Genomic DNA, 14,259 nt, shown 5'->3' with positions numbered 1-14,259 from the left:
TGGTAGCTTTTAAAATGATTATGATTAGTTACATAACAAATTAATGGAATATTGTATATTTTAAATTAATCCAATGATGCTTGATTTTCTATATATTTTATTTTTCTTTTCCCTTATTTTGTTCCTCTTTGCTTCTAAGTTTCCCTTTCCCCTTTTTTTCTTTCCCCTTTTCTTAAAAATCATGACCATCATCATCATCATCATCATCATCATCATCATCATCATGTATCAGATCAGCCTTTTGTAGGAGATTATTCCTTATTTGGAACTCTACAACCTTGCTCTAATCCAGAATTATTCCTCACTGCTCAGATATTAGAATCTTGCAGAGGCAAAATTAATTCTACTAGATTAACATTTCTCTTAATATACTTTATTGCAGGGGGCTCATTTTTACTTCTTGGCCTATTTGGATCTGTAGATCCTGTGGGAAGTTATAGAAGTTGAAGTTCAGTATATCTAGAGCCTGAGGAAAATGGTGTTAATCTTTTTATTTAACAGTCACGGAATGAAGTATAAACAAACACATGTACCTGAGAAACTGGTTCTGACTAGGATGTTAGAAAACATGCTAGGCATGTTATAAGGATTAATTCCTCTTTGCATGTAGAAACTTGGGGCAGGAATCATTTATTTATTTTATTTTATTTTTATTTTATTAGATTTTTATACCGCCCTTCTCCCGAAGGACTCAGGGCGGTGTACAGCCAAAGATAAAACACAAAATATATACAATTAAAACATTTAAAACATAGCAAATTACAAAAAGGCTGATAATTAAAAATTTAGTTTAAAATTTTTAGAAATATTAATAAAACCCCAAATTAAAATTTAACACTATTATGCCAGTCCTGCTTGAATAAATAGGTGTGTTTTTAGCTCACGACGGAAGGTCCGAAGATCAGGCACTTGACGTAAGCCAGGGGGAAGTTCGTTCCAGAGCGTCAATGCCCCCACAGAGAAGGCCCTACTCCTGGGGGCCACCAGCCAACACTGTTTGGCGGACGGCACCCTGAGGAGACCCTCTCTGTGAGAGCGTACGGGTCGGTGGGAGGCATAGGGTAACAGCAGGCAGTCTCGTAAGTACCCGGGTCCTAAGCCATGGAGCACTTTGAAGGTGGTAACCAAAATCTTGAAGCGCACCCGAAAAACCACAGGAAGCCAGTGCAGGCTACGGAGTAGTGGGGTTACGTGGGAGCCACGAGCGGCTCCCGTTACCACTCGCGCAGCCGCATTCTGGACTAACTGTAGCCTCCGGGTGCACCTCAAGGGCAGCCCCATGTAGAGATGAACTTGATGAACTTATGAGAAGCAACTAAATAAGCAAGGAAGCTATGCGCCCCTTCCCTGCTTCCTATTTCCTTTGTGCCCTGCGGGACCTGCCTTTTCATGGTCCAAAGAGCTGAGGATGCTAAAAAATTCAAAAGTCAGAAAAATTCAAAACTCAGAAGGACACAACTCTGAATGGGAAATGTCATTCTTTTGCTAAGTTTTAAGTATGGAGTGACAGGGTGGGAAATGGAGTTTTTTTGAATATTGCAATCAGCCTGTTGTAGAACATTCTTGACTAGCTGCTCCTACAAAGTTAGTCACTTGCATATTTTGGTGGGGGGAAAGATGTGATTTAATAATGACAAATCCCTTCTCCTTACATCTGTGTTTGTGATTACATTCTCAAGTGCATTAAAATTATATTTGTTTAGAGCAGGTGTGTCCAACCCATGGCCCATAGGATGCATTTGGCCCTGGACAATTAGTAATGTGGTCCCACGAGATCATAAAGCTTTAACATTATTAGTGATTTATATACATTAACTATAATATATAATACAGCTAATGCACATAAATCACATAATAATGTTAAAACTATATGTGGCCTAAGATAATTCCTCATCACTCAATGCAATCAGGAAAGCCAAAAGATTGGATACTCATGTGAGTGTCGAGATGGGTGTCGAACTCGTGACCCGCTGGCTGGACCACGCCCAGATTAGTGAAGGGAAAAAAGTTGTGATACATCATGTGATGATGCCGTGATGATGCAAGTTTGACACCCCTGGTTTAGAGTATGGTTTCATCATTACAATTTTAAAATTTTGAGCCGTATGATCTGTGCATGCTCTACCACAGATTGGTTACCATAAAGACAACTTTCAATTTATATATTTGTTTATAATTCATCACATAGACTTCTATCATGCTTCCCCGAAAATAAGACAGGGTCTTATATAAATTTTTGCTTCAAAAGAAGCATTAGGGCTTATTTTTCAGTTAGGTCTTATTTTGGGGAAAATAAGGTACTAAATGCATCAGTCTGGCTGACAATCTTAACTGGGGCTTATTTTTGGGGTAGGGCTTATTACAAGCATCTTGAAAAATCATGTTAGGGTTTATTTTCCAGTTTATTTATTTTTATTTTTATTTATTTATTTTGTCACACAGTATATATAAGCATAAGCATGAAATAATTATACAATATATAAGCATATATATGAGTATGAGTATGTAATAACTATATTAATTGGATATAACGAAAGGAAACAATAGGACAGGAATGGTAGGCACGCTTGTGCTCTTATGCACACCCCTTACAGACCTCTTAGGAAAGGGTGAGGTCAATAGTAGACAGTTTTTGGTTGAAGCTTTGGGGATTTTGGGAAGAGACCTTATTTTGAGTCTTATTTTTATAAAATATATTTTAAAAATATTTTATAAATATATTTTATAACTTATTTATAAAATAAGTTGGGCCTTATTTTCAAAAAAACATGGTATATTGATCCAATCTGTATGGTTTGAATGGCGTACAAAATTTCAACATGATAATTAATGTGAAAATATATGATATAACCCTCTTCCTCTAAATTACAATATTCTCAACCGCACATTCCCATTAATCCATAAAGTCACTTTGAGAGAATGTAATTCGTACATTCCACCTCTCTAAATCATTCTAGAAGGCTATGTCTTTTTGCCCCTCCTAAATACTAGTAGGAGAGAGGTGATCCTTATCTCCAAGGATCAGCTGTTCTGAGAAGATGAACCATCAGCAAGCAGGCTCATTCCCAGGGGCCCTGTGGTTGTAGGAATCCTCCTTCCTGATGAGCATTTTCAATATGCTCTGTTCACTTTCCTTTTCTCCTCCACACTCTCCCACACCAACGTTTTATTCACTTTTTTCCTAGTCTGTAATCTCCAACCATATTACCAAAAATTCCTGACTCTAATCTCTCCTCTAAACAAAACCTTCTTTCCAAACTAACTTACCTGATTTCTTTAACTAATTTCTATGCAACACCTTTTTTAAAAAAGTAAAATGCTTTTTCTTTGTGGTTAAGCTAAAAATCATAGTGGCTAATCTTAACATGAGAGATATTAAGTTGCTTATATGCACATAAAATGTAGATCATTATGACAGGGACGTATCTAAATCCATAGGTCAAATTCATAGGTCAAGTTTCATTTGAAAATGAAATCCCCCCCCCAAATTATGTTTAAAGATAAAGAATCTTTATTCTTCTGTGTAACTTCACCTATGAATAACAGGCTTCCTGTGGGTAAACTTCATAACAAAAATAAACAACTCTATGATTTTAGAAACTGGACACTACAAGAGATATATGCTTCTGCGCATGTCCAAGATGGCGCCGCCCTGCTGATCGGGGGCGCGGCGATGGGCCTTTCCGGGCTCTTTTTGGGTCTGGGGGGGGCCTTGATACCATCATAGGCCCCCCGCCCTGATGGAGGAAGATCCAGCCACCCGTAAATAGGGTGGCTGGGCGCTTGACTCAGCGGGCGTGGGGAGAAGCCCCGGAGTCACGGCGGAGCCACGGAGGTAATCCTGGCGGCCTAGCGGCCTGCCGAGCCGCCACCAGCCTTTTTCGGCGGTTTGGCGGCGGCGGCGGCGGCGGGGGGTAGGGGGGACCCCTGGACCCCTACCTGGAAGACTTGGCCAGTGGAAGTTGGGTTTGGAGTTTTGGGCGTCTCCGGTGGCGATGGGAGGAGCCCCGGAGGGGCTGCGCCCCAATGAAGATCTGGAGGGCCGCCCGGGCCCCATCGGCCTCTTTGAATCCTGCGGTGGCGAGGGCGGCGGCCTGGCCCTTCCCTCTCCGTCGGGCGTTGGTACCGGTGAGCCCTGGGTCTGCTGGCGGATTTGGCGACGGGTGTCCCCCTCTCATCTGGGGGAGCTCCAGTGGCCTGCTCACGGTGGCGATGGGGGCGTTTCCGGTGGCGATGGCCTGGCGGAGGCGGTGGGCGGCGGCCTGCCCCGGTGCCTTGAAGTGGCGGATGGCCCGATAGGCCCAGGGTGGCTGTGACCTTGCCCTAGTGGCGCGGATATGTGGCAGCGCCGGAGGAAGGCCCGCGGGTCCAGCGGACACCCCTCCACTATTTACCATCTTTATAACATCCCTACCATCGTTCCTCTCCCCTTCTTCCTTAGCCCACCCCAGGTCGTTTGTATGGGGTGGTGAACTGACTGAGTCAGCGGTTTTGTCATCTACCGCACATGGATTATCTCGAACTATTTCCCATCAGGACAGACTGGTCATGGTCATTTTATCATCTGTTATGACTTTTGCTGCCAACTTGACCAGCCCAGGATGGGCCTTGCCCGGACCGTCTCAGTGATGCGAACATTTACCGCGGCTGACCTTCTTGCCCTGCGAGATGCCCCTCTCGGTTTGGCCCTCAGATTATCGAGGCCCACCTTGAGGACGGGCTTTGGAGTCCCGAGAGGTGGCATGCAAAAATAGGAGCCTTAGGGGTTTTTTATTTGTCTTTTTTAATAGTTTTTTTAAGGGGATTTTTAAAGGGGATTTTAGGGGGGGGGGAGGGAAACCGACGGGCTTGGGTTGGGGGTGGGAGGAAGGGGTGGGTGTTGGGGGTAACCCGTCGGGGGGGAGTCCAGTTCCTGCACATGCTCGTGGTGGGGGGTTGGTGGGTCCGAGGGTCATGGGGGGAGTCGGTGTTCCATTGGTCGAGGGTGGTGCTATTTCCACGGTAAGGGGAGGGGCAGATATGGCGGAAGTGGGGCTCATATCGTGTTAGGGGTGCGCGCCGATGCCTACAGGCGATCGCGCCCGAGCCCTCAAACTTCTCCCGTTCCCGGATGGTCAGGATCCTCAGGGCCCTGGCCTTGGCTGATGTTATGCAATGCACGGTCCGTGGCCAATAAGGCCCCTAATTCACGATCTTATTCAGGGGTGCCACGGACCTTATGGGCGTTACGGAGACCTGGTTGGGCCCAGAAGGCGTGCCCTTGTTCAGATGTGCCCACCGGGTTTCCGAGCATTTCATCAGCCGAGGGCCAGGGTAGGGGTGGTGGGGTGGCGGTTGTGATTAGAGAGTCTAGAGCCGAGGAGACCACTGTACCTCAGATTGCGGGTGCGAATCCTCTTTGTGAGATGGGGTCATAGATGTCAGATGGGCTTGCTGGTCGCGTACCTGGCTCCTTGCTACGTGACAGCTGCCCTGCCCGAGCTCCTGGAGGTGCTTGCTGGGGTGGCAGTTGAGACCCCCAGACTTTTAGTCGTGGGGGACTTTAACTTGCCATCGTCCGGCTCGTCATCGACGGTAGCTCGGGAGTTCATGGCTTCCATGACGGCCTTGGACCTGACCCAAGTAGTTGATGGCCCTACTCACGCTGGGGGTGGCACTCTGGACCTGACTTTTGTCTCTGGTCAGTGGTTGAGAGATCTGGACTTAAAGGAAATAGTCATTGAACCTTTGTCATGGTCAGATCACTCTCTTCTTCGTCTGGACTTTCTGACCGCCATTCACCACCGCAGGGAGACGGAGCCGACACGTTGGTTCCGTCCCAGGCGCCTGATGGACCCGGAGGGGTTCCGGACGGAGCTTGGGCCATTTCCTGAGGGTCTGGCACACGGCTCGGCTGAGGAACTTGTTGCGGCCTGGGAACGGGCCGCGGCGGGGGCCTTAGACCGGGTCGTGCCTTTGCGCCCCCTGACCCAGCGCAGGCCCCACCCAGCTCCTTGGTTCCCCGAGGAGCTGAGGGGGATGAAGCGCCGGAGAAGACGCCTAGAGAGTTCCTGGAGGTCTAGCCGTTCAGAAGCTGATCGGACACTAGTGAAGTCCTATACTAGGGCTTACCTAGTGGCAATGAGGGAAGCGAGGCGCATACGCCTCCCTCATTGCATCGGCAGATAACCGCCCAGCCGCCCTGTTTGGGTGACCCGCTCCCTCCTACACCAGGGGGCGGGATGACCCGTGCAGGGACGTGCTGAGGAGTTTAACGGTTATCTATCGATAAAATCGTTCAACCGGGATGGTTTGGACCAAGATTGCGGTGATCTGGTGAGGCGTCTGAGGGTGGTCTTGGTGACATTGTATGGGATGAGTTTGACCCTGTCGCTCCGAGGACATGGACAGGTTGTTGGGGAGGCTGAATGCCACCACATGTTTACTGGACCCGTGCCTCCTGGTTGGTGCTGGCCACGCAGGAGGTGACACGAGGCTGGCTCCAGGCGATTCTGGCGCTTCTTTGGTGGAGGGTGTCTTTCCGGCCGCCTTGAAAGAGGCGGTGGTGAGGCCCCTCCTCAAGAAGCCTTCCCTGGACCCGGCTGTTTTAGGTAATTATCGTCCGGTCTCCAACCTTCGCTTCGCGGCGAAGGTTGTAGAGAGTATGGTGGCATGGGGGCGTGGCCATGACCGTGGTGGGGTAAGGACCTTTCCTTCACTTCACAGGGCTTATTAATGAAGATTTATGAGAATTTATGCCGTTTGGAATGCACTGTTATGGACGAAAGTTAATAAATCATGAACTGAAAGTGTTAACAGCCCAGCAGATTGAATTTAAAACTGGTAGGTCATTTGAAACGGCTTGAATTAAGGAGTTTCTACAGCGTGGATTGACCGAGCCGGCAGACAGGATAAGTTGGAATAAATTACTGTGTTCTGTTTTTTCAAAATTAACTATCTTGTTCTGTGTTAAAAATTTTTTATTTTACTGCTGAGGCTAAGTGAAGGACTGAATTTGATAATGAGAAGATTTTTTTTTTTTTGAGCCTTCCGGAAGTTCAGCCAAGAAGAATTTATCTGCTTTGCTGTCGTGGAGGAAAAATGGCGCTGATTAATGTTAGCTGTGAAGTTTTGTGTTTCTTTGTGGAGTAATAAATCATGAACTGAAAGTGTTAACAGCCCAGCAGATTGAATTTAAAACTGGTAGGTCATCTGAAACGGCTTGAATTAAGGAGTTTCTACAGCGTGGGTTGACCGAAGCCGGCAGACAAGATAAGTAAGTTGGAATAAATTGCTGTGTTTTGTTTTTCCAAAATTAACTATCCTGTTCTGTGTTAAAAAAAATTTTTTTCTATTGCTGAGGCTAAGTGAAGGACTGAATTTGATAATGAGAAGATTTTTTTTTTTTTTGAGCCTTCCGGAAGTTCAGCCAAGAAGAATTTAATTGAAGAGAAGAGAAACTGATTTTTTATTGGATTGTTTGGTAGTAAGAGGATTTTACTGAGCTAATTTTTTCTTTATTTTTTTTTTCTCTGGAGAGCAAATTAATAGCTTGTTTATATTACAAAAAAAAAAAAAAAAAGGATTTTGCTTCGTTTAAGTTGGTTTGTCTTCCTTTCTGCTTTGCTGCCGTGGAGGAAAAATGGCGCTGATTAATGTTAGCTGTGAAGTTTTGTGTTTCTTTGTGGAGAATCCTTGAACTTGAGAGATAACAGTGCAAATAAGCCGCTTCGCTTCAATTAAAAGACAGTCGTCCTTTGATCTTCACTAAGACCCTCTGTAAAATTGGTTTGGAATCCTAGTTTGGGAAATTTTTTGGTTTTTTTCAAAATGACTCAACAACTTTCAGAAACGCAGCAACTTGCTGCAGCTTTAAATAAAATTGGGGAAAAAATAGCAGGACTATCAGAGCGTATAGATAATTTGACATTGAAACTGACATCTGAAATGCAGAATTTAAAGCAAGAGATGAATGAAAACTTTGCAAAACAAAAAGAGGAAATGATAATGATTAAAGATGAAATGGAGCAGATGCATGTGCATGAAGTAAAAGTAGATCGGCAAATTGGTAAAATATTTTATAAAATGAGCAGCAAGATAAGAGAATCTGTCTTTTGGAAGAAGAGATGAGGAAATATAATTTAGTTATCAGAGGAATCTCAGAAGAAAAGGAGGATAAATTGAAACAGCGGGTTTTGAAATGGATTAATGATTTGGATACGCAACTTACGTTCACAATAGCAGACCTGGCAAGTGTTTTAGAATTGGATATAGAAGGCAAAATGGTTCTAACAGGAATGTGCTTGTCAGGTTCGCAAATCTTGGTGATAAGTTGGAAGTTATGGCCAAGGTGAGAGAGTTGGGAGATGCTTTGAAGTTTGAAGGAAGACTATTCAAGTCTTCCCGGATATACCAAGAGAAGAAAGGGCATGGAGATTTTTTTTAAAACCAATCACAAAAGTTTTGAGGGATAATGGAATTAAATACAATTGGAGGCCACCACAACAATTGAAATTTTTTTATAAAGGAAGGATGCGTACAATCACCCCAGATATAGATGCATTATTATATTTACGGGAGCTTGGACTGATTGAGATGGAGGATTTAATGGAGATAAAAGATCAAATGCTTCAGATGGGTGGAACATACGTGGAAACATCAATCCCAGAAGAAGAAAAAGGGGCTATTGGAGGGCAAGACTCCAAAGGGTTAAAGAGGAAAGAAATATCACCTGTGTTGGTTGAACAGAAGAAGAGTCGTGAGGATACAGTAAGAGAAGAAGCAGATAAGAGTCTTGGAAAATATGAAGCTGAATGCGGGTCATCGTTATCTTTTTTTTTTGAGTGATGAATTTAAATAGACAGCCCGAAAGAAGTGGCCCGGGCATTGGCACGTCCCCTCTCCCCCATTCTCTTTATAGAGGCGAAATCGATGAGGATGTGGGGGAAGAAGATTGTTTGTACTTTATTGTTTGTTTTGTTTTTTGTTTTTTTTCTGTTTTCTTATTGTTGTTTATATGTTAAATATGGTAGTTTAATGTCGGGTGGTGGGCACAGAAAGGAAGATGCGGGGATAGGATTAAAAAATTTATATTTTAAATGGGAGTTATAAAAATAATGTCATGGAATGTGAAGGGTACAGGAATCAGATTAAAAGAAGAAGATTGGAGCTTAAGATTAAAAGGATTTGCCAGACATTTTATTTTTACAAGAAACCCATCAGAAATCTGAAGATTCAAATAGAATGTATATAAAAGGTATGCAAATATATGAAAAGCATTTGGATCTTCAAAAGCTAGAGGAGTTGCAACACTGATATCAGATAGGGTGTACTTTGAAAACATAAGGTAATTTTGGATGAAGATGGAAGATATGTAATAATTGTTGGAAATCTTAATGAGGAAAAAGTGACACTTGTTAATTTATATTTACCGAATGAAAACAAAGAGAATTTCTTGAAAAATAACAAAATTTTGGAGAATGAAAGTGTAGGAAAGTAATTGTGGCTGGGGATTTTAATTTAATCAGAGATAAAATAGATAGTACTAATCCCACCCGCTGTGGAGGAGCAAATAAAATGGGGATTTTAAATATGTGGATGCTTCGAAATGGCGTGGTTGATGTGTGGAGAGAGGTTAAAGGAATTGAGAGAGTATACACTTTTTTTTCTAAGATATATAATACATATTCTAGAATTGATTATATTTTTCTTTCTAAAGATTTGTTGAATAATGTGGATAAGGTAGATGTGGGAATTTTTAAAGATTCTGATCATGCAGAAGTTATGGTGGACTTAGATTTTAATTTTGAGAAAAAAAGAAGCTATTGGAGATATGACGAGAAATTGTATAAAATGAAAAGGATAAAAATGGATACTTAAAAAACTGGAGGAAAGTTGGAGATTAAATGATAACGGGGAGGTTAAATTTGAAATTGTTTGGGATGCGATGAAAGCGGTGTTTAGAGGGGAGAGTATTAAATTATCAAGTAGGAAATATAAAAATTATAAAATTAAAATGGAAAGAGATAAAAATCAGATTAAAGAATTGGAAAATCAATTTTGCTTACTAAAGAGAAAAAAATTCTTCAGGAGCTTAATATGTTAAGAAATAAAATGATAGAAGAAGATACAGAGTTAGTAAAAAGAAATTTGAGATTTTTAAATAGGAATTTTTTTGAATTTAGTAATAGAAATTCTAAATTATTGGCAAAGATGGCGAAAGATAAAAGAGAGAAGAGAGAAATTGGAGTTTTGATAGATGATAGAGGTATAAGATGTTATAAAATTAGAGAAATGTGAAGTGGTTAGAAATTTTTTTCAGAAACTATATTCAAAGAAACCAATTAATCGGGGAAAATTGCAAAGCTATTTAGAAAAGTATGTGGTGAAAATTGATCAAACATATAAGGAATTGATGGAAGAAGATATAACACAAGATGAGATTAATGGAATAATACAAAAATTAAAATTAGGGAAAGCTCCAGGTGAGGATGGATTACCTATTGAGTTTTATAAAGAATTTAAAGAATTAATAATACCAAGATTGCAAAAATTATTTAATGGAATATTACATGGTGGGGAAGTACCTTCGTCATGGAATAGAACGGTGATATCCCTAATTCCTAAACCAGATAAAGATTTAGAAAGGATTGAGTCCTATCGGCCCATTTCTTTAATTAATCAGGATGCAAAGATATTTACTGCTATTATAAGTAATAGATTAAATAGATTTATAGATAGATATATAAGTTATAATCAAGTAGGCTTTGTGAAGGGTAGATACATGAGTGATATTGTTAGAAGAGTATTAAATATTATAGATGTAGCTGAATATAATGGTGATAAAATTGGTATAGTATCATTGGATATTTTTAAAGCTTTTGATTCTGTACAATGGGAAACAATTAAAGTAATTGTGGAGGCTTTAGGCTTTGGTAATAAGTTTATACATGTTATTTCAAAATTATACCAAAAGAGCAGTGCAAGAGTGAAGGTGAATGGAATATTAACTGAAGAGATAAAATTAGAAGCTGGTACGAGACAAGGATGTCCCTGTCCCCAACATTATTTTTATTGGCTATGGAAATATTGACAAAATGATAGAAAAGATGAAGAATTAGAAGGATATAAGGGTATAAGATAAATTTGTATCGGATGATACTTTAATTATTTTGAAAATGTAGAAAGATTTGAAAAGATATATAAGCATTTGATAGAATTTGAAGAAATGACAGGATTGAAAGTAAATTGGTCAAAGTCAGAATTATTGATGGATAGTAATGGTAATGAGTCTGAGAATATGCAAGAGCAATTTGGGATAAGGATTAAAACACATTGAAATATTTGGGTATAGTGCTTTCACTTAAGGTTAAAGAATTGAAAAACTTAATTATGATGTGGTGATTAACGAAATTGAGAAGAAGATAGATAAATATAAAATTTTAAAGTTGTCTTGGTTTGGTAGAATTGCAATGTGTAAGATGATGTTGCTGCCCAAGTTCAACTTTTTATTCGAGATGCTATCACTAAATTTGACAGAGAAAGATATTGAAGGATATCAGAAAAACTGGATAAATTTTGCAATGGTGGCAAAAGACCCAGATTAGTGAAGAAAATGTGGTATCAAAATCAAAAGGAAGGTGGATTAGGAATCCCCAAATTATTTAATTATTACTGTGCGTATGGTATCCGGATAGTGGTAAAAATACTTAAAGGTGAAGATAATTATTGGAGAGATTTAGAGTTAAGGGATATAGAAATTTGGATCAAGGTGGTTTTAGATAAAGCAAATTTAAAATGTGTAAGTAGAAGTTATTGGTTAAAGGGATTAAGTAAAAATGTGGAACAAATTTGTTAAAATTTTAATTCGGATATAATCTTTTGGGGAGACAACTGGAATTTGGCCAATTAAAATAATATAAAACGTAATGAAGTGATTAAAGAGGAAAATATAGAAATTATTAGAGATTGGATAAAAGTTATGGGAAATGAAAGGAGGAATAAAGAAATTATTGAAAAATTAGGGTTAAGTTGGTTTGAAAAAATACAGATAGAAAAATGGACAAAAAAACTAAAGGAAAATTATTCAATAAATAGATGTGAAACTGAATTTGAATATTTAGTATCTCGGATTATGAAAGATGAAATTGGGCTAAAGGGACTCGTTAGTAGGGTTTATAAGATTATAAATTCTGATGAAAAATTACAAAGAGTGATGAGGACAAATTGGGAAAAAGATCTTAATATTGAAATACCAGAATCAGATTGGAATGTGAATTGGAAGAGTAGAATTATGAGAACTTTATCTATAAGGATTAAAGAGCACAATTATAAAGTTGTTTGGAAATGGTATTTGACTCCAGTAAGATTGTCACAAATGGATAAAAAAACTAGTAAAAAATGTTGGAGATGTGAGATGGAATTGGGGACTTATGAACATATGTGGTATAATTGTGATAAGGTTAAAAAGTTTTGGCAACAATTGGAGAAAATGATATTTGAAATGATGGGGAAAGTAATAACATTGAGAGTGGAAACTATATTATTGTTGGTAATTAAGGAAATAGAATTAACAAAATATGAAAAAGAATTGATTAGAATTATGATTATAATAGGTAGAATTATAATAGCTAGATATTGGAAACTAGATGTGATTTTTAGAATAGAAGAGTGGAATTCTGAAATGTGGAAATTAGCTTTAAATGATAAAATGACATGTGATATTAAAATTAGAAGTGGTGTGTATAAAGAAGATATTTTCTGGAAGACTTGGAAACCATTTGTGGACTTTGCGCTTGGAACATTGGACGCTTCAGTACCTGTACCTCGAGAACGTGGATTTTGGCAATCATGAGGATATATCCGAAGACCCAAATCTTCCTTTTATGTATAGCACAAGGGTGTAATAATGTATTTTTTTTGTTTGTTTGTTGTAAAAAAAGTAATTAAAAAAAAAAAAAAAAAAAAAGAGAGTATGGTGGCATATCAGTTTCCCTTGCACCTGGATGAAACTGTCTATCTAGACCCGTTCCAGTCCGGTTTCCGACCCGGTTACAGCACGGAGACGGCTTTGGTCGCGTTGGTGGATGATCTCTGGAGGGCCAGGGATAGGGGTTGTTCCTCTGCCCTGGTCCTATTAGACCTCTCAGCGGCTTTCGATACCATCGACCATGGTATCCTGCTGCGCCGGTTGGGGGGTTTGGGAGTGGGAGGCACCGTTTATCGGTGGTTCTCCTCCTATCTCTCCGACCGGTCGCAGTCGGTGTTGGCAGGGGGGCAGAGGGCGGCCCCCGGGCGCCTCCCTTGTGGGGTGCCGCAGGGGTCGATCCTCTCGCCCCTTCTGTTTAACATCTACATGAAGCCGCTGGGTGAGATCATCAGTGGTTTCGGTGTGAAGTACCAGCTGTATGCGGATGACACCCAGCTGTACTTTTCTACACCGGACCACCCCAACGGTTATCAAGTGCTGTCCCGGTGTCTGGAGGCCGACGGGTCTGGATGGGGAGAAACAGGCTCAAGCTCAATCCTCCAAGACAGAGTGGCTGTGGATGCCGGCATCCCGGTACAGTCAGCTAAATCGGCTGACCATCGGTGGCGAGTCACTGGCCCCGATGGAGAGGGTGCGCAACAAGCGTCCTCCTGGATGAACGGCTGTCTCTAGAAGATCATTTGACGGCCGTCTCCAGGAGAGCGTTCTACCAGGTTCGCCTGGTGCGCCAGTTCGCCTTTCTGGACCGGGAGGCCTATGCACGGTCACTCACGCCCTCGTGACGTCTCGCCTGGATTACTGCAACGCTCTCTACATGGGGCTCCCCTTGTAGGGCATCCGGGGGCTACAGTTAGTCCAGAATGCGGCTGCGCGGGGGATAGATGGAGCCCTCGTGGCTCCCATAACACCATCCTCGCAGGCTGCACTGGCTACCTGTGGCCTTCCGGGTGCGCTTCAAGGTTTTGGTGACCACCTTTAAAGCGCTCCATGGCATAGGGCCGGGTTATCTACGGGACCGCCTACTGCGACCAGATACCTCTCACCGACCCGTGCGCTCTCACAGGGAGGGACTCCTCAGGGTGCCGTCAGCTAGGCAGTGTCGTCTGGCGGCGCCCAGGGGAAGGGCCTTCTCTGTGGGGGCTCCCGCCTCTGGAGCAGGCTCCCCAGGACTCCGTCAACTTCCGGACCTTCGAACCTTCCGTCGCGAGCTCAAGACACATTTATTCATCTGTGCAGGACTGGCTTAGATTTTAAATTTTATAGGGGTTTTAAATTGATTTTAATATTTATAT

The sequence above is a fragment of the Ahaetulla prasina genome, chromosome 1 (genome assembly GCF_028640845.1).
Source record: "Ahaetulla prasina isolate Xishuangbanna chromosome 1, ASM2864084v1, whole genome shotgun sequence".
In the NCBI taxonomy this organism is placed as follows: Eukaryota; Metazoa; Chordata; class Lepidosauria; order Squamata; family Colubridae; genus Ahaetulla; species Ahaetulla prasina.
Note: the sequence above shows the minus strand (reverse complement) of the source record.